Genomic DNA, 26,081 nt, shown 5'->3' with positions numbered 1-26,081 from the left:
TTTCCCCCAAGAAAACGCTCAATAAAGAGTAATGACAGAAAAATCCAGGAGACTGAGAAGGTGAATGCCCAGGATCATTTCTTTCTATGTCATTTCAACAGACAAGGAGGAGGAATTTGAATCCAGCCTCCCCACACCTCACACAGACTCTCTGTGTGCTCTAAGGAAGGCAAAGGGTTGTTTTGTATTTGTCACCAAAAATGCATTTAGAAAACTTCCTTTCTGTTCTACATCAGCCTGGCAAACACATTTTGAAACATGAATTTTCCACTACACACAATTCTGGACTTCTTGCTATTCTGCTTCAGAGATCAGCATCTAAAATGGTGCAGTGGTCTTTTGATTACCTTCAGAGACCTGGTTCATCTGTATATGTAAAAAGGTAATTCAGGTCATTCAGTTGTAAATAGAAAGATGATTTCTGGCAGCACTGAAATGCATGTGGGAATTTATTTATTTTCCACACTGAAAGAAGTTCTCCCTTCTAATCAGTCCTGCCCTGAACACAGTCACAGCTAGTGGCTGCCAACCATGCTGTTCTTTTGAGATACAATAAAGAGGAGTACAAAGAAGGATTGGTGATAAGAAAACCTGGGTAAAAAAAAAGGCTTCTGTGCTGATTGCATTTAAAGATTTCTAAATTCAAAGCAAAACTGTTAAAAACTCACAATAAAAGAAATTCTGCTTCTAATGATAGTTTAGTGGTGCACAACCACTTTGACAAGGAGCATGTGGCAGATAATCTGAAATATTTCAGGATCCCTATGTGTGTGTAGTACTACAGATTGTGATCTTAAAGTTTTGGAAGTTACACTGGCTCCTGATAGTCCTTGTGATTTTTCTTTTCTGCATGAATTATTTTAAGATAAAACCTGACCTTAGAGGAATAAACTTATTTTTTCCACCTGTTGGTTCTGGGGCAGCCTGGACACTGTTATAATTTCACAGTGCTGTGACTATCTTCCATGGCAAGAGGGAATCAGTGTGAGAGGGAAATAGAATATGAGGATGGTTAAATTGGGCCTCTGCAGGAGTGTTTCAGGGAAACATCCTGGTCTGCCAGCATTTTCTCCACACACTGAACAGCAAAAAGGACAAATCAAACATCTTTACCACCTGTCACAGATGTAGATAACTAGACATGAGGAAGCAGGAACCTAAGCAGAGATATGAAGAGAAAAAAAAAAAAAAAAGTGATTCAGTCCAATCTGTGACTCCAGACTCACCAGGATCTTCCCCATAAATAACTACAAGGTTGTTTTCATTTCTTTTTCTGGAGTTTGACTCCACTCCCACAGGCCTGTTTGTGTATTTCCCACGGTGTCTCAGTGGAAAAAAATCTGCTTTTAATGGGGAGCAAACTGGTAGATCCCAGCAGCCCCAGCTGTAATCAATTCAAGCTATGCAGTGAGGAGACAGTGATGCAAGGAACAGAATTCAGCCACTCCCATCCAGGAGAGCAGTGATACCTCAATAGGGTCTGAAGAGGATGAGGAAGATCTGTGTCTTCTTTCTTTTTGTCTATTCATTTTCACTAGAAAAATACTATATTTGTATTCCATTTGCCTTGTCTGCACCCACAGCACATGTAGGTAAGGGGCTGTTTTCTGTCTCATATTTGCTGTTATAAAATTTATAAATTACTATTTCAGCATTTTCTCCCTCTGCATTGTGATCCTTGAATCTGAGGAAATTAGGACCATACGGCTGAAGATATCAGCAATTGCTGTTGATTTTTCTCCCTCTAAAAGATGTTTTAAACCTCATAACAGGCCACATGCAGTAGGTAAATATAGTTTCAAAAGAGACTGGCTGAGACAACCATTCAGTACTATCCTATAAGTGAATCCCTATCTTAAAAGCAAATAAAACTGCATTAAGGCTGGGGAGAAGGAAGAAGAGCTTAAGTTAAGATGGATTTTAAAGCTGTTTCCTCTTTGAAGTAGTTTTATTGCAAATCATCTCATGGTGTAAAACTCAGCATTAAAACTCGTGTCTTCTTCCCAGATCACCAGTGTGGAGTTCACCCAGCCTTTGTAGAATCCAAAAGCAGACTTTGTACATCACTGAAGTTTTGCCATGGGATGGGAAGCTTCATAATCCATGGATGGTATCAGCTTATTCCCTCAGGTCAGGCTGCATGAGCAGTTTGGAAAATCATTAAATTTGGAGTGAGCTGGTGTCAGCTTAGCACATGTTGGTTCCCATCATGGACTGGCTTTGGAGAAGCTGCTGCACCGTGTTTTTGAAGGACTGGTGTTACTCCACCATGAAAATACTTAAAAAATACACATGGTGGGCCAAATGTTACACCCCATAGAACTGTTCTTACATTACTTAGTGTTTTAGGTTGGAAATGGGTGTGTGTATTCTATCCCTACCTGTCAGAGGTGGGGCAGTTCTCTTCTGTACATTGGGAAGTTTTCTTTATCTCTTCCACAGCCAATCCTCCCTCCAGGAGATCTCTTCTGTTCATGGGTCATTAATTATTAATTATCTTCTGTTCTTGGCCAGGGAATGTCCCTGCACGGCTGATCAAATTCCATCATCCCACTGGGAGATGCTCTGCCCAGGGCAGGAGCCAAGCATTCCTACCTGGATACAATCTGAGCCTGGAACAGCACAGCAGCCTCTGCCCACTGCATTCCCAGAGGAGCAGCTTTCTCCTGCCCTGCTTTCCCAGAGGGAGAGCAGGCCCATCTCCAGCAGCCCTGGAGCTGCAGAGGAAAACTGCAGCCTTGTGCAGGATCCCTGCTCCAGCAGAAGCACAGCTGGCACTGCAGGAGGGCTGAGCCCCCATGGGATGGGACTGTGCCACCACCCTGACACACAGGGCTCAGCTCCTGCTCTGACTGTCAGTGTTTGTCTTTTTTTGTTTGTACTGTTGCATTCGTATTTTTAATTTTCTAGTAAAGAACTGTTATTCCTATTCCCATATCTTTGTCTGAGAGCCCCTTAATTTCAAAATTATAATAATTCAGAGGGAGGGGGTTTACATTTTCCACTTCAGAAGAGGCTCCTGCCTTCCTTAGCAGACTCCTGTCTTTTCAAACCAAGACACTTAGCAATGAAGCAATGGCCACAGAGCATCCCAGAAATCCCCAGCTGCAGAACAACCATGGAAAAATGGTCTTTCCATTAGCAAGGCCACCTTTAGAGGGCTGGTGGCAATGCCAGGACCTGAGTGCTGAAATCCTGAGTGCCATTTCCTCTTCCACGCAAGAAGAATGAATCCTCACCAATTCTTCATGAAAAGTGGAGCTTTAATTAAATTTCTCTGCTCGTTCCCAGCAGGATGATGGTTTGCAATTGTCCTGTAGCTGCATGCCTGACTGCAGCTCTGCTTTATCTCACACACTGTGATTATGAAAACTGGCTGTACAGTGAATCATGCTGTGATTTACTTTGAAGAGGTCAGCTTAAAAAAATTCCCTGAGAGGAATTTTATTAGATGCAAACAGCACCAGGACTGAATTAAAATTCAGCCTCAGTAGTCTTATATCCATTTCATCAATATCATTATATTCCTCCCTCTGTTCCACCGTTATAAACTGATTGGAGGTGTTTTTTTCTTTAAAGTGGATGGGTCAAAAGAAGTTGTCTACAAACACAAGGTCAACTGTGCTCCACTGAAAATTATAATAAATAGCTGCAAAGGCTCAGTTACACTCTGTGATAAGCGGATAGAGGGTGCAATGGAAGGGCAGATGTGGAAAGTATCATTTAGTAATCACTCAGCCCAGAGGTTTGCTGTATCTTTACCAACAGGCATGAAATGATGAGGCCACTGGATAATGAAATCACCATTTCCCTCTTCATCTGAGCCAGGTCTTCCTGAAGCCTGTGTCTGTGCGTGTCCTTCTTGGCTAAATAGAATAAATTATAAGTACTGATGTAACACACAGTACAGAATTAGTGTTCAGTGCTCCACCAGCACCTGATTTCATCAACCACCTTCTGCTTGAGGACAAGACCCTGAACCAGAGCCCTTGGATCAATCCTGTAGATTCTGTGTAGGCTGTGGGATCTTGCAGAGAAAGAAGTTCCTCCCTGTGAGGGTGGGCAGGCCCTGGCACAGGGTGCCCAGAGAAGCTGTGGCTGCCCCTGGAACCCTGTAAGTGCCCAAGGCCAGGCTGGACAGGGCTTGAAGCAGCCTGGGACAGTAGAAAATGTCTCTGGGAGTGGGACTGGATGATCTTAGGGGTCCCTTCCAACCCCAAACCAATATTCTATGCATTTTTGTGTTTGATTTGAATATAGTAGAGGAATCCCTCTCTCATGCCCAGAGTAGCCAAGAAAAAATGATAATTTTTTCTCTGTTACCTAATAGGAAAGGAATAAAGGATGCAGAAAACCAGTACGGCAGGTTTGTCAGTAAATTTTTTTTTTCTGTACCAGGAATGGATGCCTTTTACCAATCTACACATGCTCTTAGTAACACAATTTCCTTTATTATTACTAAGGACACTGCAGAGCTATTAAATGACAAAAACTTCACTGCGGTTTTGCCTGGATTGCCATCTTTAATCACGTCACTCCAAAACAGTTTATGCAAATCCAAGATTGTCTTGGAGCATGCATTAATCTCTCCTTCCTGAGGTGGAGATGGGCAGTGGAAATGCCACATTTCCTGGCAACCTGCCCATGGATCTGGCAGGGTGGGCATGGACACACCTGGCAGTAGGGCAGGATTAGGGAGTATTTTGAGGACGGGTACATTTCTGCTCTGGAAGAAGCAATGGTAAATATTGTAAATATTGTATTGTAAATATTGTATTTAGTGAGTAAATATTTCACACACAGGCCTCTGGGCATAGCTCTAGACATACCTGACAAGGATTGTTCTTAGTCTTGTGTCACCAACATGCAGAAAATACTTGGATATCTGCTAAAATTATAACAAGAAATTTCTGCCAATATGTAGAAAATACTTAGGTATCTGCTAAAATGATAAAAAGAAATAAAGAAGTTTAAAAGAATATAAAAATAATTGCATTTTTAAAAATTCTATCTATTCCTATTTCTTGAATTATCCATGCTACGACCTCTTCAGAAAACACTATTTGTATCTATAGCTTAATATTTTCTATTAAATTTCATTAGCCAACTTTTGATTGTAATGATTCTTTATTCAAAGAGCCAGTGGTGCTCAAAGACATTGTGTTACATGCCTAAAATAACTTTTTAGATGACTGTGAGTTGTAAAATTAAGCTTTTAATGAGATTGTTATAAATTTCTAAGTTGATTTTCAAAATTCTGCCACTACAGTTGTCTGTGAGAATGGGAATTGTTGAAAAGAAAAATACCATAGTGATTTAAAAGCACTTAACATTAAAATATTCATACAATCTTTCCCTGATACTGTCCCAATTTAGAATGAAGAGGCTCCAGCTCTCAATTTTTTTTCTTTTGCAATGCCTAAGCTGATGTAATTCAAGGTATATGATTAATTGATTTTAGCTTTGTTAAAATCTGTACTAAACCACAGCTTTATGTTAGAAAGGCAGCACTAAAAGTGAGAGAAACATTGTCATTTGAATCCTTCTAAAGATATAATTGTATATCATCTGCATAAAATTAGAAGCAGGTGCACTCTCAGGCAACAAAGAGGTAACACTAAAAAATTCAGTAAAACAGAAGTCTGAGATACACAGAGCACTTCCAGAAGATAATTAATCATCCTGGGACACCATAAAGACAAATTAAATGAGGTATCTGATATAGCATGTTGGGAAAGTTCATTTGTAAATTTTCCTGAATGACTTAAAAAACTGTGAACTGCCAGGAACGGAGGTGATGGATCAAAAAAAAGATGCTACAGGAAACTGGAGGTGAGGAGAGAAATTGCCCCTGTTAGAATGTAAACCCAAAGGTCTGTGCTTAATACTCTGGGAGGCATCCACAGGATGCCAGTCCCTGGTACTGGCACTTGTTTCAGCTGTGGGGAGAAATTTGGGATTTATGCCTAAACAAAAAGGGTCCAGCTGTTGCCATCACACTTGCCCTGACAGTTCCTTACCACTCTATTGTTTCTTTTCATTTTCCAACTCATTATTTTCTTTCTTGATCCAAAGTCCATTCATATCAAGGGGAATTGTTCCAGCAATGAGTTTATGTCCTAATTTATCCATTCCCCAGAAAGTGAGTAAGGACCTATCTGAATGCTGTAAAATCAGTATTCAGAAATATTCATTTAGACTCAGAATGGTTGTTCAGTTCTTGTTTTTTACTGAACTCTAAAATCAGTTATTTTCCCAATGAGCAGCTGTTCTGCACCTATATTCTTACATGCACAATATTATACTATTGTTATTTTCCATCTCTTATTCAACATCCTCCTATGAGACATCATTGATTTTTTTTATTTCATTTTTTTAAAAGAACTATCATTTCTCAAGAAATCTTATTTTTCTCTTTGCCCAGCATTTTGCAGTCATTGGTTTTCAAAAAGAACAAAAAGCACACCAGTATTTCTGACTATTGTCTTCTTTATTTTTCCCCATCTTTCTTTTCCCCATGGCTTTTAATAGATAATAGGGAAGGAAAATGAAAACCTGAACACATTCTTTGGTCAATAAACAAAATGAGAGTTCCAAAAAAATGACGATAATTTCTTTTTGAATCATCCCCACTTTGGTATTTCAGACACCTATGCAGGAAATAAGAATACCTTGTCTCATTCAGAAAAAGAAAACATACCCCTTAAATCTAAATAAATAATGCATGAACATGTCATAAGCTGAAATGGGTTCACTTAAATTAGTATTGAACAATTCCAGACAAGAAATAAGCATGCAAGAAATTCAGTGTGATTTGCAAATTATTTGAGAACAGGAAAAGAGCAGCCAAATACACGGGATAACTGATTAATTGTAATTAGAATGTGGGTCCCTGGTCATGCATAGCAAATTTCCCGCTGATTTGATTTCACTGAAAATAGGGTTTGGTCCCTGTTAATGAAATCTCTCCTCAAGTCAATTGATTTTTAGTTCTCCTAAGGAAAATAGTTGGTTCAGTTCAGCAATAAAAACTGTCCCCACTACCTAAAAAACACCATTAAAATGACACGTTGCTTCTGTAAAAAGTGACAAAAAGAGATGTTTATACAGGACTGGTTGCTGTTTGACAAAACTATTTGGATTTTTGGTAGCACAATACAGATGGGCATGGCAGCAGCAAATGCCCCAAATAAATTCATACTGATGGAAAATAAAAGTTTTGCATCAACATACTCAAGGGTGTGTATTTATAACAATCTCTTTCTCCATTAGAGCAGCAAACCAGCAGCAGAAGTGGATTTTTCAAGACAATCCATATTTTTTTCTACATGGCTTGATAGGTGGATCAGCTGCCAGAGCAGGTGATCTTCAGTGTGGCAATTGTAAAGAAGTAGTAAAGAAAAGAAACTAGTAGAAAAGAAAAGAATGTACCAAAATGGCTCCAAAATTCAGATGTTTCCCCTCAAATAATCTAATTCAGACGTATTTTCACCTTATTTGCCTCATTGCTCAGTTGCTGAAAACGTCATACAAGAGTTTTGCCAGGAATTTTGGGGTGCACAAGGCCAAATGAGATTCTCACAGGTTGGAGAAAAGAAGTATTGGAAATTGCTAATGTTACATCTGAGATTAAAAATTACTTTGACTTCCTAACTGTGAGCAAACGGAAATTAAATAAGCAGAAACAAACCAAAGGAAATGCTGCTTGGTTGAAAGCAGTAAGTTACTCATTTTCCAGCTTTAAAAAGCAAAGATGTTTTTTGTTACAAATTGGAGGCAGAATATTTCCTCAATTTTGGATCAGGGAATGAACAACCTGAAGATATATTAATTGTCCACATGTTATGAGATAATTATTGAGGCACAGGAATCATCCAGGCCATGATCAGTCCAGGAGGCTGACAGAGTTTAACCTGATGATTTGCAGAGGCAAAGAGGCAGAACCCAGAACTGTGACACTTTGAGTTCTCACAAGAAACACAAAAGGGGAAAAGTGCATTAAAAATCCAAATTTTCTCAGAAAATCTGGGAGAGGCAAAAGATTGTGCTGCTAAAATTGAAGTGCACTGAAGCAATATAGTGCAAAGAACAATATTGCAGATCTCTGATGCGTGTCACAGACAGTCAGGCTTGTAGTAAATAAATGTTATTAGGCTGCCACAATTACAGCATCTTCCTGTTTTCAGGCTGGTTGAGCCATCTGGCATGGGCATCCAGATAAAAGTTATGCAATTATTAAAACAAGCTAAATTAAATTAACTTAAATTAATCACAGTGTAGGAAAATAACTGGCCAGAAGCATTGAATCACAGTTGTTTTGGACATTATGACCTATTTTTCTGTTTTTCCTGGGCTTTCTTTACTTATGAGATAACATGTTCTCTTTGAAACCAGTGGCAAAAGTCCAACTGAGTGAAAAGAAAGATGTGCACAGGGTAATATCTCCCTTGTACTCTACCAGTGTGACCTGCACAATAAACAACATGCACCTAATGAGGGGCACAGATGGAGTTTTTTATTTCTCTGTTTAGGATGTGAAGATATCACATTGAAGAAAATTGTCTCCCAAGCTTTTTTTGGGAAGATCCAAAAGACTTTGTTGTTCCCCTAAAGTTCTCCAAAGGGTTTATAACTAGGTGGTTTTTACTTAGATGTTTCCAAGATGATTGTTTAAATGCTTTATTTGCCACAGATTTAGGGGGTTTGTTACAAATTCAGCCAATGTTTTTGTGACAATGTGCTTAAAAAACAGTGTAAAATATGACTAAGTGAAAATGGTTTGGCTTAAAGTGCTGAAGAAATTGGGAAGGCGTTCAACTAACAGCCTCCCAGAGCTGCTGGGAATAAGAGCAGTTGAGAAAGAGAATCCCAAGGAGAATCCTGAATAATTTCTTTCTGTATTTACCAAACCTACTTGCTGGTACATGGAGGGAGAAGCCAGCATCTTGCCTGCTGCTTTCTCGGGGCAGCCTGGCTCCACATTTAGGGACATGCTCATGTCCTGGCTCCAGGTTCAGGGAGATGCTCGTGTCCTGCTGATCCAGGTTTAGGGAGATGTTGATGTCCTGGCTCCAGGTTTAAGGAGTTGCTCGTGCCTTTCCTGGCTCCAGGTTTAGGGAGATGTTCATGTCCTGCTGATCCAAGTTTACGGACGTGCTTTTGTCCTTCTGATCTAGGTTTAGGATATGCTCATGTCTTGGCTCCAGGTTTAGGGACATGCTTGTGTCCTGCTGATCCAGGTTTGGGGAGATGTTCATGTCCTGGCTCCAGGTTTAAGGAGTTGCTTGAGCCTTTCCTGGCTCCAGGTTTAGGGAGATGCTCATGTCCTGCTGATCCAAGTTTAGGGATGTGCTTGTGTCCTGCTGAGCCAGTTTTAGGGACATGCTCATGTCCTGGCTCCAGGTCTAGGGAGATGTTCGTGTCCTGGCTCCAGGTTTAGGGAGATGTTTGTGTCCTGCTGACCCAGCAGGATGTGTTTTCCACACGTGAAGCTCCTGATAGGTGCCTGAACCCCAGCACTGAGGACAGAAGGAGAGCAGTTTCCACAGCTTGAGTCAGGAGCATTCCCAGCTTTTCTTCAGTGCCTCCAAATGCTTTCTTGTATCCTAAAACCCTGTAAAAGCCACCCAGCAAGGATATGCAGACGTTCCTACAGCACAGGGAGAAGCTCCAGCTCACTTCTGTTTGGCTTTCAGCTTTTTTCTCCTCTTTTGCCCTTTTCCCTAATTACATGAGCTTTACAGAAATTCTTCCAATCTATACCTGCACTGCATAAAGAGCCAGTTCAACCAGTTTAATGCATTGGATTGGAATCTCCCTGCAGATAAGATGTGCTATTTATTTTTGGGTTTATGCTCCTGATCTGATATATCCCCATATGTAGAACCACATCTAATGTCTTGAAGGGGATTTTGGCTGCTTCAGGGAAAATCTGTACTAGATATTGACAAGTCTTTTGTTCACAAATATTCAGGGAGGAGGTGGAAATTGGTTTGAAACAAATAAGGGGCAGGAATATGCCCAGGGAAGATGGAAAGATCCTCATCCATCCAGATTTCTGAAAGGCCTTTGAGATGGTCCCACATGACACCCTTCTGTACAAATTGGAGAGAAACCAAATTTGACTTATAGAGTGCTAAGGGAATAAAGGAATGTCTCAAAGGACATATCCAGAGAGCTGTGGTCAGTGGATCTAATGGCTCAGGTTTTAGCTTTTCTATTTTTCAGGTTCTGTGCTGCTTTAGTGTGCACTTCTGAGCTTCGCATCAGGGGATGGTGAGCTCTCTGCATAGAGCAGGGAGACAAAACAATTCCTTCTCCAGCTGGGGACCAAGAACAAATGATCCAAATCTCAGGTCCAAGAGCACAAACAAAGTGGGCAGAAGAGAGAAAAGCAAGAAGGATGGGACTTCATGGGCTGGAGCTCTAATTGGGCAATGAACTGCAATCTGCAAATGGAGCAGAGGAGATCAAAGTGAGAGGCCCCATCAGCGCTCGTGCATTTTGTGCCCATTTTGGTTCATCTTGGGTGCAACCCTGGCTCGGCTCTTGTGCTGCCCAAGGTGCATCCATTGAGGCCTTTTAATAAATCCCTGTTTTATTCTTTAGCCCTGTCTAGTCTTTGCTCTAGGTCAGCTTTCATAAGATATCAGATCCATGCCCAGGTGGAGGCCAGGAATGAGGGATGTCCCTCAGAGCTCTGCCTTGGGACCAGGGCTCTTTATCGGTGCCACAGAGAGTGGAATTGAGGGCACCCTTGGTGACATGAGGCCGAGGGGTGCAAGAAAAGAGCACAGACCTCCAGGGGTACCTGGACAAGCTTGGTTAGTGTGCCCAGGAAAACATCATATCCAAGACAAGGAGCTGTACCTTGGTCAGGGTGATCCCAGCTCTGGCTTCTTCAGCACAAGAAAGTCCTGGACCTGTTAGAGAGGGTCCAGAGGAAGCTACAGAGATGCCCCAAGGGCTGAAGTCCCTCTGCTCTGGAGCCAGGCTGGGAGACCTGGGGGTGTTCACCTGGAGAAGAAAAGGCTCCAGGGGGAATTTCAAAGACCTTTGCAGGGCCTAAAGGGGCTCCAGGAGAGCTGGAGAGAGACTGTGGACAAGGGACAGAGGAACAGGACACAGGGAATGGCTTCACACGGCCAGAGAGCAGAGACAGATGGGATTTTGTGAAATTCTTCCCTTTGAAGGTAGTGAGGCCTTCAAACATGTTTCCTAGAGAAGCTGTGGCTGCTCCTGGATCCCTGGAAGTGTCCAAGGCCAGCTTGGACAAAGTTGGGAAGGTGGACTTTTCTGTGGAGTGTGTTTCTGTCAATGGCAGGGGTTGGAACACAATGCTCTTTGAGGTGCCTTTCCACCCAAACCACTCTGGAATTCTGCGGTTCTGTATTTTTCGCTGGGAAGGTTTTTAACTTTCTTAAACAGGAACTGTAAAAATGCAGCCAATGGAAAGTTCTGTTTAAAAATCAAGCCTAAACTTGCTGTTCATCACCTACCCAACAAAATGAAATTGCAGAGGTGTAACAGCTGTAGAGAAACCCAGCTGTGATAGATGCGACTTGGACCACTATGAAGTAAAACGTTAGACAGAGGGGATTCTGTAGCTGTAATTAGATTTCAAGCATAAGGAGCTCCAATTTTACAAATTTCTTCCCCTTCCAAATTGTAGAAAAACCCTTTGGAGTAAAGCTGATTATCAACATACCAGTCTACAGAAATTAAAATGAATAAATTACTCGCCCAAAATGACAGAAGACTTTACAAAAGGAATCCTATCTCTAATAGCATTGTTATTACTATCATAATTGCTACAATAATTTTTCTTTTACAATCTCATAAGTCTGTTTCTCATATGGGCATTTAATTCAGATTCTCTTTCAATTAAATATCGTTCTTCTTATGTCTAGGCCTCAGTAGATTTGCCTAAAATATTTTCTTTTATAAGTTCTCCCTTTCTGAGCATGTGATTGGTCCTTCAAGGTACCGTGGCTATCTGGGCTATCTGTTGGGGAGAGGGATTAGGAATCTGGAGGTGTGATCCTCCTTGGCCTTCTTGTTTGGGATTTGTGAACTTGAGCAAAGCACAAAAAAACAACTAAAATAAGCAGTACATTGGCCCTCACATTTCTTCTTTGAGTCACTGAGTTTTGCAAAAGGCATGGAGTAAATGTAAGCCCAACTAATTTTTTTTCCACAAACAAGGTTTCGGATCTTCAGCTGGAAGTCCCTAGAAGTGCTAATTATTTTTATTCCAGCATCTCTGTATAAACGATCCTGCTGAACAATCAAACACTGCAGCCTTTTATATTTTTATCTAGTTTGCTCCACTAGGATTAAAGTTATTTTAAAATACACATGAAAGACAGCAGTTATTAGCAAAAACCTTAGAGATTCCTCTTGACAGTGAGGAGGGTTAAAGTCAGCTATTTGGAAATGTCTGCCTAAAAAACACCCACCAGACACTGTGTGTACCAGGGAGCATCGTGTTAGCCACCTGCATTTGTCACCTAATAAACCCCTGCACAAATACCTGATTTTTATGCATACATTGAGACTTGGACACACAAAAAGTGGCAAGGGCAAATCCCTGGGAACAATTTCGTTTGCCTCACTTGGAAAATGTGGATCTCTCTGTATGTTTTGAGAAAGAGCCCATCTTCCTCTTTCCTCCTGAGTGATTAATGCTGTAATGACCAAGTTAGACAGGAAGCACAGGGAAAACAGGTGAATGTTTAAAAGGGGGCAAGAGAGAGGAGTTCCCGTCAGATGATTAATCAGACAAATGGGTTATTTGGAGAGAACTGTTTGCATGCAGCTGAGTTTTCTAAGATGTAATGAAGTAATTGCATTATGAAAATAATCAGCTGCTCTGCATTCTGATCATTAGATGCTGATGATATAATTGTGGTATAATGAAAAGCAGTCTGGTGATTATTCCACAGAGAAGTTCTCTGCAGATAATATTCAATTTTACTTTATTTTGGCATCTTTTCAAAGGAGCTGCAAGTACAATATAAACAGCTGGACGATGAGGTAATGTTGTTAGAACTTCTGAAATATGTCCCCTTTTAAACTATAATCTTGAAAAAGTTCTTTGAGCTTATCTGCATAATGCCAACTGAACTTGTTTGTGTTTTATGGCAGCTCATTAAATGACTTTGTTCTCTATTTCCATTGGGAACCAGCAGTTGTTTTTTGGGGTTTTTTTTCCCCTCTGAATAATTAATTAGAAAACATCCTGAAGCCATACAGAATCAATTCTCTTATATCCTGAATTATAGTTTACCACTTACTCTTTTCTACTGATACACTGTGATAAATGCCAACATCATGTGTGACAGGTGACTGACATTTATGGCCCTTTGCAGGGTACAAAACCAGTCTGATCTTCCTCCAGATGTAATTTCACTGCGGTTTGAAAGCCAGGACACTGGATTTTCTTAAGTTAATCATCAATCTTCAAAGCAGGCACCTGGTATCTAAATTGGGATTGCCTTCCCAATTTTTTGACACAAGTCAACCCAATGGGCTTTGATGGGACAAACAGCTCTAAGCAGAAATCTGCTTTCCATCCTGAATATCTGGCAAATTGTGAGGAAATTAATCTCCTGGCTAAATAAGAAATCCAAGTTATTTTGCTGCCTTATTAAAAGTTGTGTATTTTTCTGCTATCACCACTGTATTTGAATGCACCTTGAACAGTAAAATGTAGTTTTATGCTCTGCTGACTATATTGCTTGCAGGGAAAATGTCTGGGCTACAACATGGGCTAATCTTTGACTGGTAACAAGCTCTTTGTTTTCTACTCACAGTTTCTTCATTATCCCTCCCCAGACAAATATGTAACTGCAGCCCTGTTTGATGGGGAGTAGTGGTGAGAAAGCAGAGTTGAACATCGTGCTACTCAGTAAGACCCATTAGTTTCCCTTTGTTATAAACAAGCATTTCCAGCCTCGGAATTTCCCAGCTGATTTAAATCCCCTCCCTGCCTTTCTATCCATGATACACATGGCTGTTTTTTTGAATTTGTTCTCTAATGCAAAGAGAAAAAATTGCCAATTCAGTGTGGTGTGAAGCCAGCCAAGTCTAGTAGCAGGAATGGCTAGAGGGAGTGGAAAGGGAAATAGTGAGTGTTGAACAGGGGATCCTGAGATCTTGACCTCAAATGTCCTCCTGCTGTATTGAAAACATGCTAAATTGAGTTGAGGTTATCTTGAGCTGAGGTTATCTTGAGCTCTTAAAAAAGATTTTTTTTGTAGTTACAGCCTTGCATAGCCAGGCCTGCACCATTTCGGAGGTCACTGTGCTCTCTGGGTCAGTTTGTGCTTGTTCCACTTAGACCTGTTGTAAAACCAGAATAATCAAATGATTGTAGCTCTTAATGCACAAATACATCTCCATCTCCTTTCCTTCTCGGGGCTTCAAAAAAAAAAAATATTCACAGCTTCACTGCCACACCTGTGATGTGCTGAATCAAGTAAGAAGGCTGGAATAAAATGCCCTGTTTCATTTGATGATGTTTTAACAGGGGGAGTAGAAGCCCACACCTCTCATTGACTCTAATTAGAACAGCACATAATTGGCAGGACTGAAAGTAAAGCACTAAAAAAGCCCACAGATGTTTCTTGTTGTCTCAGAAATCTAAAAGAAGGGGGGGAAAAAAGAGGGGCCAGAAATTGAAAGGGATTTGTAAGCTTTTGAAAGGTGCTTAGCTGCCTAATTCTAAATTGGTTTAGCAAAACTTAAGCACCTGTACCTTAAAGCTGAACATATATATATTTGTCTCCATGATTACTTAAGACAATAACTCAATTTTAGACCTTTAGAGCCAGAATTCCATTTCCTGCTTTAACTACTAAGTGTTACTGCCAGGTGGAAAGAGGTAGAAAAAGCCAACAGGACAGAAAAATATTGCTGTGCTCCAGCCTTTGCATTTCAGCCAACACAGGGAGCTTCTTTAGAGTCCAAATGCACTAAAGTTGGAGTTGATATATCTTAGTCTATTGGCCTGGGGAGTTGATTGCTGACTTGCTTTTTCTGACTTTCCTGCTGCAAGGGTCTCCAAATGGCATTGTTACTCTAAAGTGCTGTAACAAGGAGTAACGACCGTGACTCCCTCCTCATTACACTTCTTTACAGGGAGCTGGATTTTTCATGGAACTGCAAGGTAAGTTTCTCAGATGTTGCTTTTTTCAGTGCTTTTTATTTTACTGCAGTAATCAAAGAGAAAAATCATTTCTTTGACATGTTATGTGAATCCAACAGAGAAATGCCGGAGGGAGACTTTGGGAATTGCTGGCTGTGTATTCTGCTGGCAGCAGACGGGAAGGATCGGGATGATTCCTGCACTTTTGATGGGTTGTGCTGTCTCCAGATATTGCAGAATCATTGAGGCCATAGAATTTCCACCTGGAACTCGTAAAAATGTTGGGGGCAAGCAGAATTTCTGTCGAAAATTTACCACGTTGAGGCACGTACTGAATTAACTTCTTTTGTTTCCTCTTTAAATGCTGCCAAGGAGAAAATCGCTGGATATACCTACAGAGTTGCTTTTTTTTTTCTCACTATCACCCTCCAGTATATCTAGTACACAAATGGAAGCTATGAACATGAGGGTCTTGTGGATAAAAAGAATAATTTTTTGCAGCTTTTCACTGGTGTATAAATTGATTTATTAACTAGTGTGAAGTAAAAGACAATTTCATCACTTTTGCTGGGTATTAACATCATCTTTACATTGAACAACAGAAACAAATCTGTGAACAAATCCAAGTAACACAGTCAGATGAATCATCGATACAGATATGGTGGGGGAAAAGTCCTGGAAACATCAGTGCTGCTGACAGGATGTGATAAAGACAGGTTATACCTCTGTCACTGATTACACCTACGAGAAAGGTCCTCAGAGAAACTATAGCAGAACATCTCTATTTTAAGTATTTTAAAATCAGAGCTCTGCTAACAGCTATGCTTGGCTATATTATTATCTCATGTACTCCTGGGGCAGCACAGCTGACAATATTAACAATAATAGTCAAAAATATTAAAAATTCAAAACCTACACATCAGCCAAGCTATTTTCTCCTTCCTCCCGTGCTCACTGTGCTAAGCAAATCACAGGTATAGTGAAAGAAAGAAATCCTACCCATTTTTACTCCTAATTCACACAGTTTAAACATTCTGCAGAGCAGGGTGCTGGTAACAGATGGATTGTTACAGTGTGTGCCATGAATACCTAGGAAGAATGGAAAGTATTTTGTATCAATATTGTGATTGGGATTTTAAAATCCTTGTGAAGGCTCATTCCTGTGAGTAAGCAGAATAGTCTGGCGGTGTAAACTGGTGGAGTGGTGGGGAACAACAAAATAATCATCCCCTGTAATGGAATAACTACCTCCAAGAAATCCATTTCCATAGGGAGGCAATTCAGATTTTTAAATAGCACACAAGCTAAATTAAGGGAAATATTAATGGCTCACAGATCAAAACTTTAGAGAGGAAATTTTTAACACTCAGTGTACTTTTGCAGCCAATCTAAATAAGGTGTTGGGGGAAGTTTTAAATAACCTTAAATTAAGACAGTTTAAGGGAAGCCCTTGCAGTTCAGACTGATCTTTCTCATAATGCATCATACATGTCCTTGATCTCTGCCATAATGTTATAATTTCCTTTGGTAATTATATCTAACTTCTGTGTAGTGAGACTCCCTATCTACAAAGCTTCATGTTTCACACCTCATATTATGCTGTCCTGCTGAAAGCAGTTTTCTACTGCAACTGGATTTTCATTGCATGTCCCACCCATGCTGAACATGGTGTGTTATGGCCCATTTACTCTTTTCCCCAGTCCTAATTAAAAAGCAACCAATTTTTACTGCTTCTAATACACACGTTGCTCAGGGCTGAAACATTTTTCTTAAGGCCAACTTTTGGTCTTCACTGACCACTTTCATTGAGCCCAGAGGGTTGTGTCTAGTGGCAGAGTCCACTTGGAGGCTTGTAGGTAGTGTTGTGCCTCAAGGGCCAGTGCTGGCTTCAGTCCTGTTCTCTTTGTTCAGCAGTGAGCTGGATGAAGGGACAGTGTCCCCTGAACATGTTTGCTGATGATACAGAACTGGGAGGAGTGGCTGATCCACCTGGAGGTTGTGGGGCCATTCAGCAGGACTTTGGACAGGTTGGAGAGTTGGGTAAAGAGAAACCCAGTGAATCTCAAGAAAGGCAAATGCAGAGTGTCACATTCATATTTTCTGAAAAATCCCTTCACCCAGCATTTTTCTCCTGGGAAGCCTCAGAGAAAAAGGAAAACAATTCTTATCTTATTTGCTTCTCCTGTGTTTGCTTCTTTGGAATGTGTTTGGAGATTGTTTATCCACAGGTGATTGTTTCATTGGATTCTGCTGTGAATTATATAGTATCATAAAGTAATAAATTAACCTGTGAGTACATGGAGTCAGATGCATCATTCCTCCTTCATCGAGGCACCCTGCAAATGCAATAGCAGAGTCCTGTACCTGGGGAAGAATAACCCTGAGCACCAGAAATCCTTCTCTGTGAGGATGATGAGCTCTGGCACAGGGTGCCTGGAGAAGCTGTGGCTGCCCCTGGATCCCTGCAAGTGTCCAAGCCTAGGTCAGACAGGGCTTGAAGCATCCTGGGCTAGTGGAAGGTGTCCCTGCTCATGGTAGGGGGATTGGAAGTGGATGATCTTCAAGGTCCCTTCCAAGCCAAGCCATTCTGGAATTCTGTGATATGTGAAGAACTAAGAAAATATCCAACAAACATCAGGTATGTTTATTTTACCAGTGGAATGTTGTCCGAAAAGCAATTGGTGCTTGATTCATTTGTTAGGACAAAAAAAGGTCCCGAATTTTAGCAAAGTTCTGAAATTCAAACGCAGGGTCCTGCACCTGGGGGGAACAACCCCAGGCACCAGCTCAGGGTGGAGATGACCTGATGGAGCAGCTCTGGGGAGAAGGATGTGGGGTTGTGCTGAACAAGAAGTGTCCATGGCAAGCAGTATGTCCTTGTGCCAATAAGGCCAACAGGATCCTGGGGTTTATTAGAGAATTTCCAGGAGGTTAAGGGAGGTGATCCTGCCCCTCTGCTCAGCCACATTCCAGATTCCACATCTGAAGTGCTGTGTGCAATTCTACTCCTCAGGACAGGAGGAACCTGGAGCTCCTGGAGATGATGAAGAGAGGACTGGAGCATGTCCCTTACAGTGCAAGGCTGAGAGAGCTGAGGCTGTTCAGCCACAAGAAGAGACATGTGAGAGTGGATTTATCAATGCCTACAAATATCTTAATGGTGGGTGTCAAGAGGAAGGTGCCAGACTTTTTTCTGTGGTGCTCAGCAACAGGACCATGGGGAGTGGGCACATACATACTGAAGCATGGGAAATTCCACCTGAATATGAGGAAAATAATTTATCCTGTGAGAGTAACAGCACTGGAGCAGACTGCCTGGAGAGGTTGTGGAGTCTTTTTCATTGGAGATATTCAAAACCTGCTTCAGTGGTTGGACTAAATGATCTTAGAGGTTCCTTCCAACCCCAACCATTCTGTGATTCTCTGAAAAATTCCATTCCCATCAATGAAGCCAGGATTTGTCTGCAGCTGTTTATTTGGAAAAGTAGGCTAGGTTTGTGCTTGGAGGCTTTGCTATGTCCTTCCAAGAAGTTGATAACCTTTCCACAAATGCCCTCCCTGAAAGGAAACAATCAGCAGAATGAGAATCTAAATGAGTTGAAGCAGAAAATTAATCAACCAGGAGGCTTTAATGGATTAACTCCTTTCCAGGCTGTGTCCCTTCCAGCATCCCTCCAACTTTCCAAGGACAGGGTGAGCATGAGAAGTGTCCCCTAGCCTGGAGATGTGCCTAGCAAAGCCTGGCTCAGCTGGTTAGGGAAGCATGCCCAGTCTTCTGCACCATTTGCTGAACAAACAATCATTTAATCTCCAATTAATCAGGTCTCTTAGGCAAATGCTAAACTGACCCCTAATACTTCCTTCTCTGACTTCTGCAACAAAGTGCTGAGAAGCCTGAGTTACTGGGGGCTTTCTTTTTTTTTTTTATTATGCATATCATTTTATGTTATTTTATTATTTGATTTTCAAAGAAGGCAAATGATTCCATTATACAATAGAGTATCTGACTCACCCTTAAAACTATCTTCAATGTTTTTGCAAACCCCAGGATTGCTAATGTTTAAATCAACAAGAAACAAAATTAGTTCCATCACTCTTTTTATCAGGAACTCAGCAACTACAAAAGAAAATCTCACAGTAAAATTGCTTCCCACTCCTAAATCCTGTGCTGTGTCACAATTTAAATAATTCAAAATTCCCACAAAGTCCCTCTGTTCCTGAAGGAGGTAATCAATCAGATTTTTTCATTGTGTTTGCAGGTTAAATATTCACTAATGGTTTATTAGCACATATACTGTAGATGATCAACTTTGATTAATATCTAAATGCTACAAAGTTTCTCATATTTAATAAATATTTTCAGTACTGCCTTATTGCTTTATCAACATAAATTACAATAACTGTCTAATAATTGTAAATCAATACAAACCCTGCAGTAAATCATTCTGAAGCAGAGAGCTGTTAAAAAAGGAAATCACAGAATCATTTAGGTTGGAAAAGTCCTCTAAGGTCATCAAGTCCAACAATTTCCCCAGCACTGCCCAGGCCACCACTAAACCATGTCCCCAAGTGGTTTTTAACCACCCCAGGGATGTCTCAGTGCTGCCACAGTTTTCCTGTTCCTTTCCCATGATGATCTAATGCAATGCCAGTCTGAACTTCTCTTTCATTCCATTTTTATACTTTCATTGCTAATTTTTACCTTTTTTTTCCCCCCTGAACCCTCAGCAGCTGGGACAGTATATTTGTTAAATCATCTCATGTGAACACAATTTTTTACCTTGCCTCAATTCACTGAGATTAGGAATGTGGGGCATTTGGGATTTTTTTGCTATGGGCTGAAGATGCCAAGTGTGATTCTTGAGGTCTTGTGATTAATTTTACTTTGCCTCTGCTTATCTCCTGATCTTTCTTCTATCTGGTTATTTTACTGACCCTTGTGTAGGCGCTGAAACCAACACTCCTTTGTGCATACACCTTGGAGAGAGTGAATTACAGAGCCTTGGTTTCAGCAGAGTGGGCTTTATGAAGGGACTTCTGAGAATCACAGGATGGTTTGGGTTGGAACAGACCTTAAATATCATCTCATTCCAACCCCTGCCACAGCCAGGGACACCTTCCACTATCCCAGGTTGCTCCAAGCCCTGTGCAACCTGGCCCTGGACAATCCCAGGGATGGCACAGCCACAGCTTCTCTTGGCAACCTGGAGACAGAGCAATCCTGTCTGGATTTAGGTTGGAAGATGTTGCTTTCTGCTGGCTGTTCCCCTGGGTATCCTCCATGGCAATGGAGAGAGGGAAGTCTTCCTAAATAGCAGTTCCCAAAGTAGTTCTCTGAAGCAGGCAGGATACATCTTCCTCCACAAGTGACAAAAAAGGAATGACTAACTTTGATTCCACACCTACCTTTTGGATGGCTGAAGTTAAGGAGGATGAATCATGCTGCTGCTGCACTGGTTTCCCTCCTCTTTACAGAACAAGGGTTTTATTGTTGCTTCTATCCTCACGCAGTCCTTGCCCCAAAATCTCTCCTAGTTTTGTAGTCTTGGAAAGACCTATTTTACAGAGTCATGCTGTTGAGTTGAAATCACAGGCGGGAGTCTTGGTATGAGGGGAGCAAAACCCACTGGACTGAACTGCAGGATAAGCTATTTGGTGAACTGCCTTTCAATAAATTTTCCTATGATTATTTTCTCTGGATTGGACAATCTGTTTAATGTTTCCTGCTCTTTCAATGTGGGCCATTATGTCTGGGATGATTTCAGGCTCCTAATGTGAGTGTAAGTACTTTTAACAACAAAGTCTTTACTGTGCTGGAGTGAGTCACTCCCAGCCAGCAGAACTGTTTGTTAAAATTACTGCCAGTTCCTGCATTATTTATCAAAAATCACTTCTCACCAATTCTATTTACTAGGACTGATATGCCCTCCCTGAACATTTCTGCTACAAAACCTCTGCTCAAGTCTTCCAGTGCTTGATGAGCACAATTTATGACACCTTCCACACACCCCCTTTATAGCTTGGTGTCTCTATTTGCTTTGCTATGTGAAATCATCCTATCTTAATTTTTTTTTTTTTACTAAACAAAGGAACTATAATTTACAGGTATTAGAAAATGCTGTCAAATTCTTCCCTCTTGCACACTAAACTGATCTGTCAGTATATATTTTTAGCAGTATCCTGTAATATTCCCACAAATATTGGTCCCACTTGAAACTTTTAAAACCACATGCAAAACTTCAGCTGCAGCAATAGATGCATAAACAACCCAATATACCAGAGAAATGAAGATTATAAGAGTATTTAGGTGCTGCTGCTCTCTAGGAAGTTTTCTGGATTTCTTAAAAAATATCAGGGACAACTAAAAAAAAAAAAAAAAGAACAAGTGATGTGTGTGGGAGAATGATGGACACAAGATATTAATTCTTGGAATCTGTGAGCTGTAGTGTACAAAATGAAGCCCAGAGCCATATGTTTTGGAAGTGTTAAATAACACCAACTTTCCTTTCCAACAGGCACAAGCCAGCCAACTAGACTGGGAGATGTCATTAAATGAAAAGAAAATAATAGAATTATCAACTATGAAGTTTATTTTTCCTCAAAGGATGATACAACTTATCTCAGAAGCTACAGATGTGCATCACTATGGTCTAATATTGAAGATTTACAGGTTATATACTCAGAAAAAACCAACACATTCACTTTATTTGAAACTGGTGCAGTTCATGCACTTTCACAGAGCGCTTCTTGCATCAAGGCTGTAACTTCTGACAACATTAGGACTCTTAAAAAAAAAACAAAACCAAGGATTCAAAATGATGGGTAATCAATAAGTTGCTTTAGTAATCTGTTACGCAGAATCCCCGTGGTTTTAAAATGTGTGTTTCATTTCCAAAATAATTTAAGTGATTTTGTCCGTTGGCTTTTGCCATGCTTCTGTCAGCCAGATTAAAGAGCTTTCCATTATCAGAAGTCTTCTCTCCGTGTTCCTACTTACAGATTAGAAGGTGACTTAATCATAATCTTTCCTCAGATAAACTAAACAAATCAATATTGTTCAGTCTTTGGCTGTAAAAAAGGCTTTCCAGACCTCTATAAATCTAAACACTGTTTTGGACTCACTACTTTGCAAGGCGTGGTTTCATATCTGAAATATCTGACATATTTTCTGCTCCTATTTGTATGGTTTCCCTGGTTTTATTGAAGTTTCTGCAGCTCAAATCAGGCCACCTCACCAAAGGGTTCACAATGTTCTGCGAAATCAGTGTTTTATTGATATTATTTTTTTATCAGTGAAAGCTCTTGTTGATGAATGATGTAGGGGTGCAGTCTGATCACTTACCCCATTTATTATCCAGATATTATTTAGATTTTACAGAGTTCTGATGGATTTTGTTCACATTTGGTTTACAGACTCCTCTCAGAAAACCACTAAAATAGTATTCCTCTATGATCTTAGCTGTCTTTTCTACTAAATGATTCTATAATTTATCAGAGTTTCACATGCTGCTTCAGCTTTTCACTTCTGGATGGCTTTTTGATAGACAAAGTCTGATGACAAAGCTTGGAAAACACTATGAATTGATTGATTGATTGATTTGCTTTTAACTGAACAAGTTTGAGGGTCCTGGTCTGCCTTTAGTGAGCCAATATTTTCGTCTGAAATTTGCCAAAATGACTCACAAAGTTTACGTCCTTATTGGGCAAAGGCTGCAAATACCATGGGATATTCTCTTTATTTGCACACACAAGAGGTGCTGACAGTATTTGTGACAGCTTGTGGGCTTGTTTCACATCACTGCTAAAATATTTCCAAATTTACATCATATGGTGGAGTAGCCAGAGATATTTTCACGTGGTTGTCCTGCAAATGTACACCAGGAAAGTCTTGGACCTCTAAACCTAGCGGGGACAATGTAGGGAAGAGTCTCATTATATTGCCAAATATTTCTATATATATACTTTTAAACTTCTCATTTACATGTGTTTCAACAGTCTTACAGAAGGTGGTAGCAGCTACCCTAAAGAAAGCTTTGAGCCTCTTGCATGACTTCCTTTTCCAGGAAATAGATGTCTTTTTTTTCAGCTGGAGACCTCTTTGCTCTTTAATCCTATATAGGTTTTATAGAGGAAGCAGTTGAATCACTCTTTTCCAGTGAAAATATGCTAAGGAATAAGAACATTTCATGTGTTGTTCATGTGTTTACGACCAAAAAGTCAAATTTAAATCAGAATCTCAGCACCATAATCTTTTAGCAAATGTTACCAGCTGTTCAGCTCCACACTTTCTTCCTTCTTGAAGTAAGTAGGAAAGTGAAAATCCATCATATCAGTCAGCTAGAGGTTCTTAGTCCCTTTACCTTGACAGATGATACATCAGAGTGCCTGTCTTTTTGGAAATTTTAGTTTTAATGGGCTGGGATCCATCTTCCTGCAGATACTAAAATAAAAATATGCATCAAGTCATTTAGATGACTTAAGCCTATATATATAGGCTCACTTTTAGATGTTCCTCTGAGAAATAGGACTTAATTTTTCTTCTATGTCTATTTGTTATGTCACACACAGCCTATTTTTCTTCATTGAAATGGCCAATGAAAACAGCATGGCTGCTCTGCTATTATGATATCCTTCCAAATGCTAACAAGTGTGAGATTACTAAAAAAAAAAAAAAAAAAAAAAAGTAGTAGAGGTGTGTAATAGGCAGAAAAATTCATCTCAGGGAAATTCTGAGAAAATTGCCAAAAAAATTAATGTAAGAGAGGAAAAAGAAATCATGAAAGGACAATTGGAAGAAAACCCACCCCACCCAGCAGGGGAAATATTTTCTAAGTGTTATAGTCAATTGGATATTAGGAAAATTCCTTCTTCAGGCACATATAATTCTTTATTACATATAAACATAAATTACATGCGTAAAATAGAAATATATTGTTTCCTGTGTGGTATAATACCTACTCTGCATTCTTCCCTCATAGCTGTGCAGAGCCCTGCATGACAGTGTGTGGATGCTAAACATCCTGTTAGATGATACTGTAATAAAGATCAATATACAAATTTACTGCAATAAAGACAAGCAAATTATCCAGGGGTGAGCATGGCTTTTGAACACTATAACCTTTGTCCACACAGCAGCAAAGCAATGTCAAACTCTGAATATCTGAAACGCAGGAAGTAAAACAGCCTCTTTAATGAGGCTTTTTTCCACATAGGTGTGGTAATGGGAAATAACAGACAGATCACACTGTAGATTTCAGGTAGCACAGAAACAGTCCTGGAAATAAAGGTTTTAAACTTTTTCTCCCCTTTGGCAAATAAGAATTACTTTGGAAAGTGAATTGAGACCTTGTGCCTCATGTACCACCCAGGGTGGCTTAATGCCTCTGGGGCTGTTGACAGGAAAACTGGATGAGAACATGAGGAAAACAAACGAGGCACATTTATATCCATTATATTTTGTATTGGTACTTCTCATATAAAATCATTAAGGTTGCAAAAACCCTCTAAGATCATCGAGTCCAACCAGTCCCCCAGCACTGCCAAGGCCACCACTGACCCTGTCCCCAAGGGCCACATCCACATGACTTTTAAATCCCTCCAGGGATGGGGACTCCAAACTGCCCTGGGCAGCTGTGCCAGGGCTGGAAAACCCTTTGGGTGAAGAAATTTTCCCCATTACCCAAATTAAACCTCCTGGTACAATCCAAAGCTGTTTCCTCTTGTCCTGTCGCTCACTGGTTTCGAGAAGAACCCAACCCTAAATTTGGGGGAAGTTGCCCAAACCAGGATGGCTCAGCTGGAGCCCCCAGTGCACCTCTCCAGCAGGGAGTGGTTTCTTGGCTTTGTGCTCACACCCCAGCAGTTCTCAGCTCCAGATTTTTGATCCATTAACTCATCAGGACTCTGATCTTTCCCAGCATTCTCAAACTTTTCTGTCCAGCTGTCAATTCATCCTGGATCTCCACACTGTCCCTTGGACTTCTCATCAAATGCAAAAGTATCATATTAAAATTCAAAAATCTATTACCTTATCTTTCTTTAAATACTGGTTTATTCCTCTTTTTTCTCATTTAACCTACTCATGTTTTCCATTCCAGTACTTGTTTACTTCCAACCTCCATCATGTATTAACAGCAACAAAAATATTAGAAATGCCTAATTACCTCATTTCATTTTTGTTATTGTCTGTGGACTGAAATATTTTCTTGTGATAATTCATTTTACTTTCATTTCTAGTCAGCCTGGCAAAAAATGAAAACAAAGATTAAATGATTTTGACTTGAAAGAGTATTTGTTTGACCTTAAACAAAGTAATTAGAATTCCTTTTTAAACTCTATCTTTAACTATAAAGAAATTGACTTTTTAAACACTACTTTTGGTTTGAAATGATCCTTTTCAGCATTCTCTTTATTTTTTTTTTGAAGCATTATGCACATATTTTGCTTGATATGATTCAGCTTTTTATTTTCATCAAAAAGATTTGATAGAAAAGTTTCCCATTCTCAGAGACATAAATGGACCACAAAATGTTTTAATACTTTATTATGTTCATTTATGTGCAAATTCAGACTTTATGTCCAATTTCATGTATTTTTGTTTTACTCTATAAAGTTTGCTGGGCAATGATGCCTCCATTTAATGTTTGTGCAACACCTGCCACAAAAATATTTGGACCTTAATGTGGATTTTTTATTCATAGTCCAAACCAAATTCCAGGAAAGGATAGAAATTGTTGTCCTTTTCCTGTCCTTTCCAGATTTAAACTTGGGTCAGGTATCTCTCAACAAATATGCTGAACAGAAATATTCACATGAACAAAAACCTTATTTATCCAGCCAAGTGGGAGCACTTAAGGGTTGTTTAATGTCTAAGTACAAAACTGTTAACAAGAACATAAATTTTACCAAGAATGTTGGCAAGAGAAGATGTATT

General features: G+C 40.1%; 2 long non-coding RNA genes across 2 annotated transcripts; both read left to right on the top strand.

Annotated features, from left to right (window-relative positions):
- Window positions 1–12,905: 12,905 nt before the first annotated feature.
- On the top strand, window positions 12,906–15,514 carry LOC135300140 (uncharacterized). The gene is made up of 4 exons (XR_010362024.1): window positions 12,906–13,035; window positions 13,815–13,909; window positions 15,059–15,169; window positions 15,268–15,514. It is a non-coding gene; the product is annotated as an uncharacterized LOC135300140 (long non-coding RNA).
- A 158-nt stretch (window positions 15,515–15,672) lies between these two features.
- Window positions 15,673–22,114, top strand: LOC135299693 (uncharacterized). The gene is made up of 2 exons (XR_010361645.1): window positions 15,673–15,864; window positions 21,664–22,114. It is a non-coding gene; the product is annotated as an uncharacterized LOC135299693 (long non-coding RNA).
- Window positions 22,115–26,081: the final 3,967 nt, after the last annotated feature.

This window comes from Passer domesticus, chromosome 4 (genome assembly GCF_036417665.1).
Source record: "Passer domesticus isolate bPasDom1 chromosome 4, bPasDom1.hap1, whole genome shotgun sequence".
Classification (NCBI taxonomy): Eukaryota; Metazoa; Chordata; class Aves; order Passeriformes; family Passeridae; genus Passer; species Passer domesticus.
Note: the sequence above shows the minus strand (reverse complement) of the source record. Positions and strands in the feature narration are given on the sequence as shown.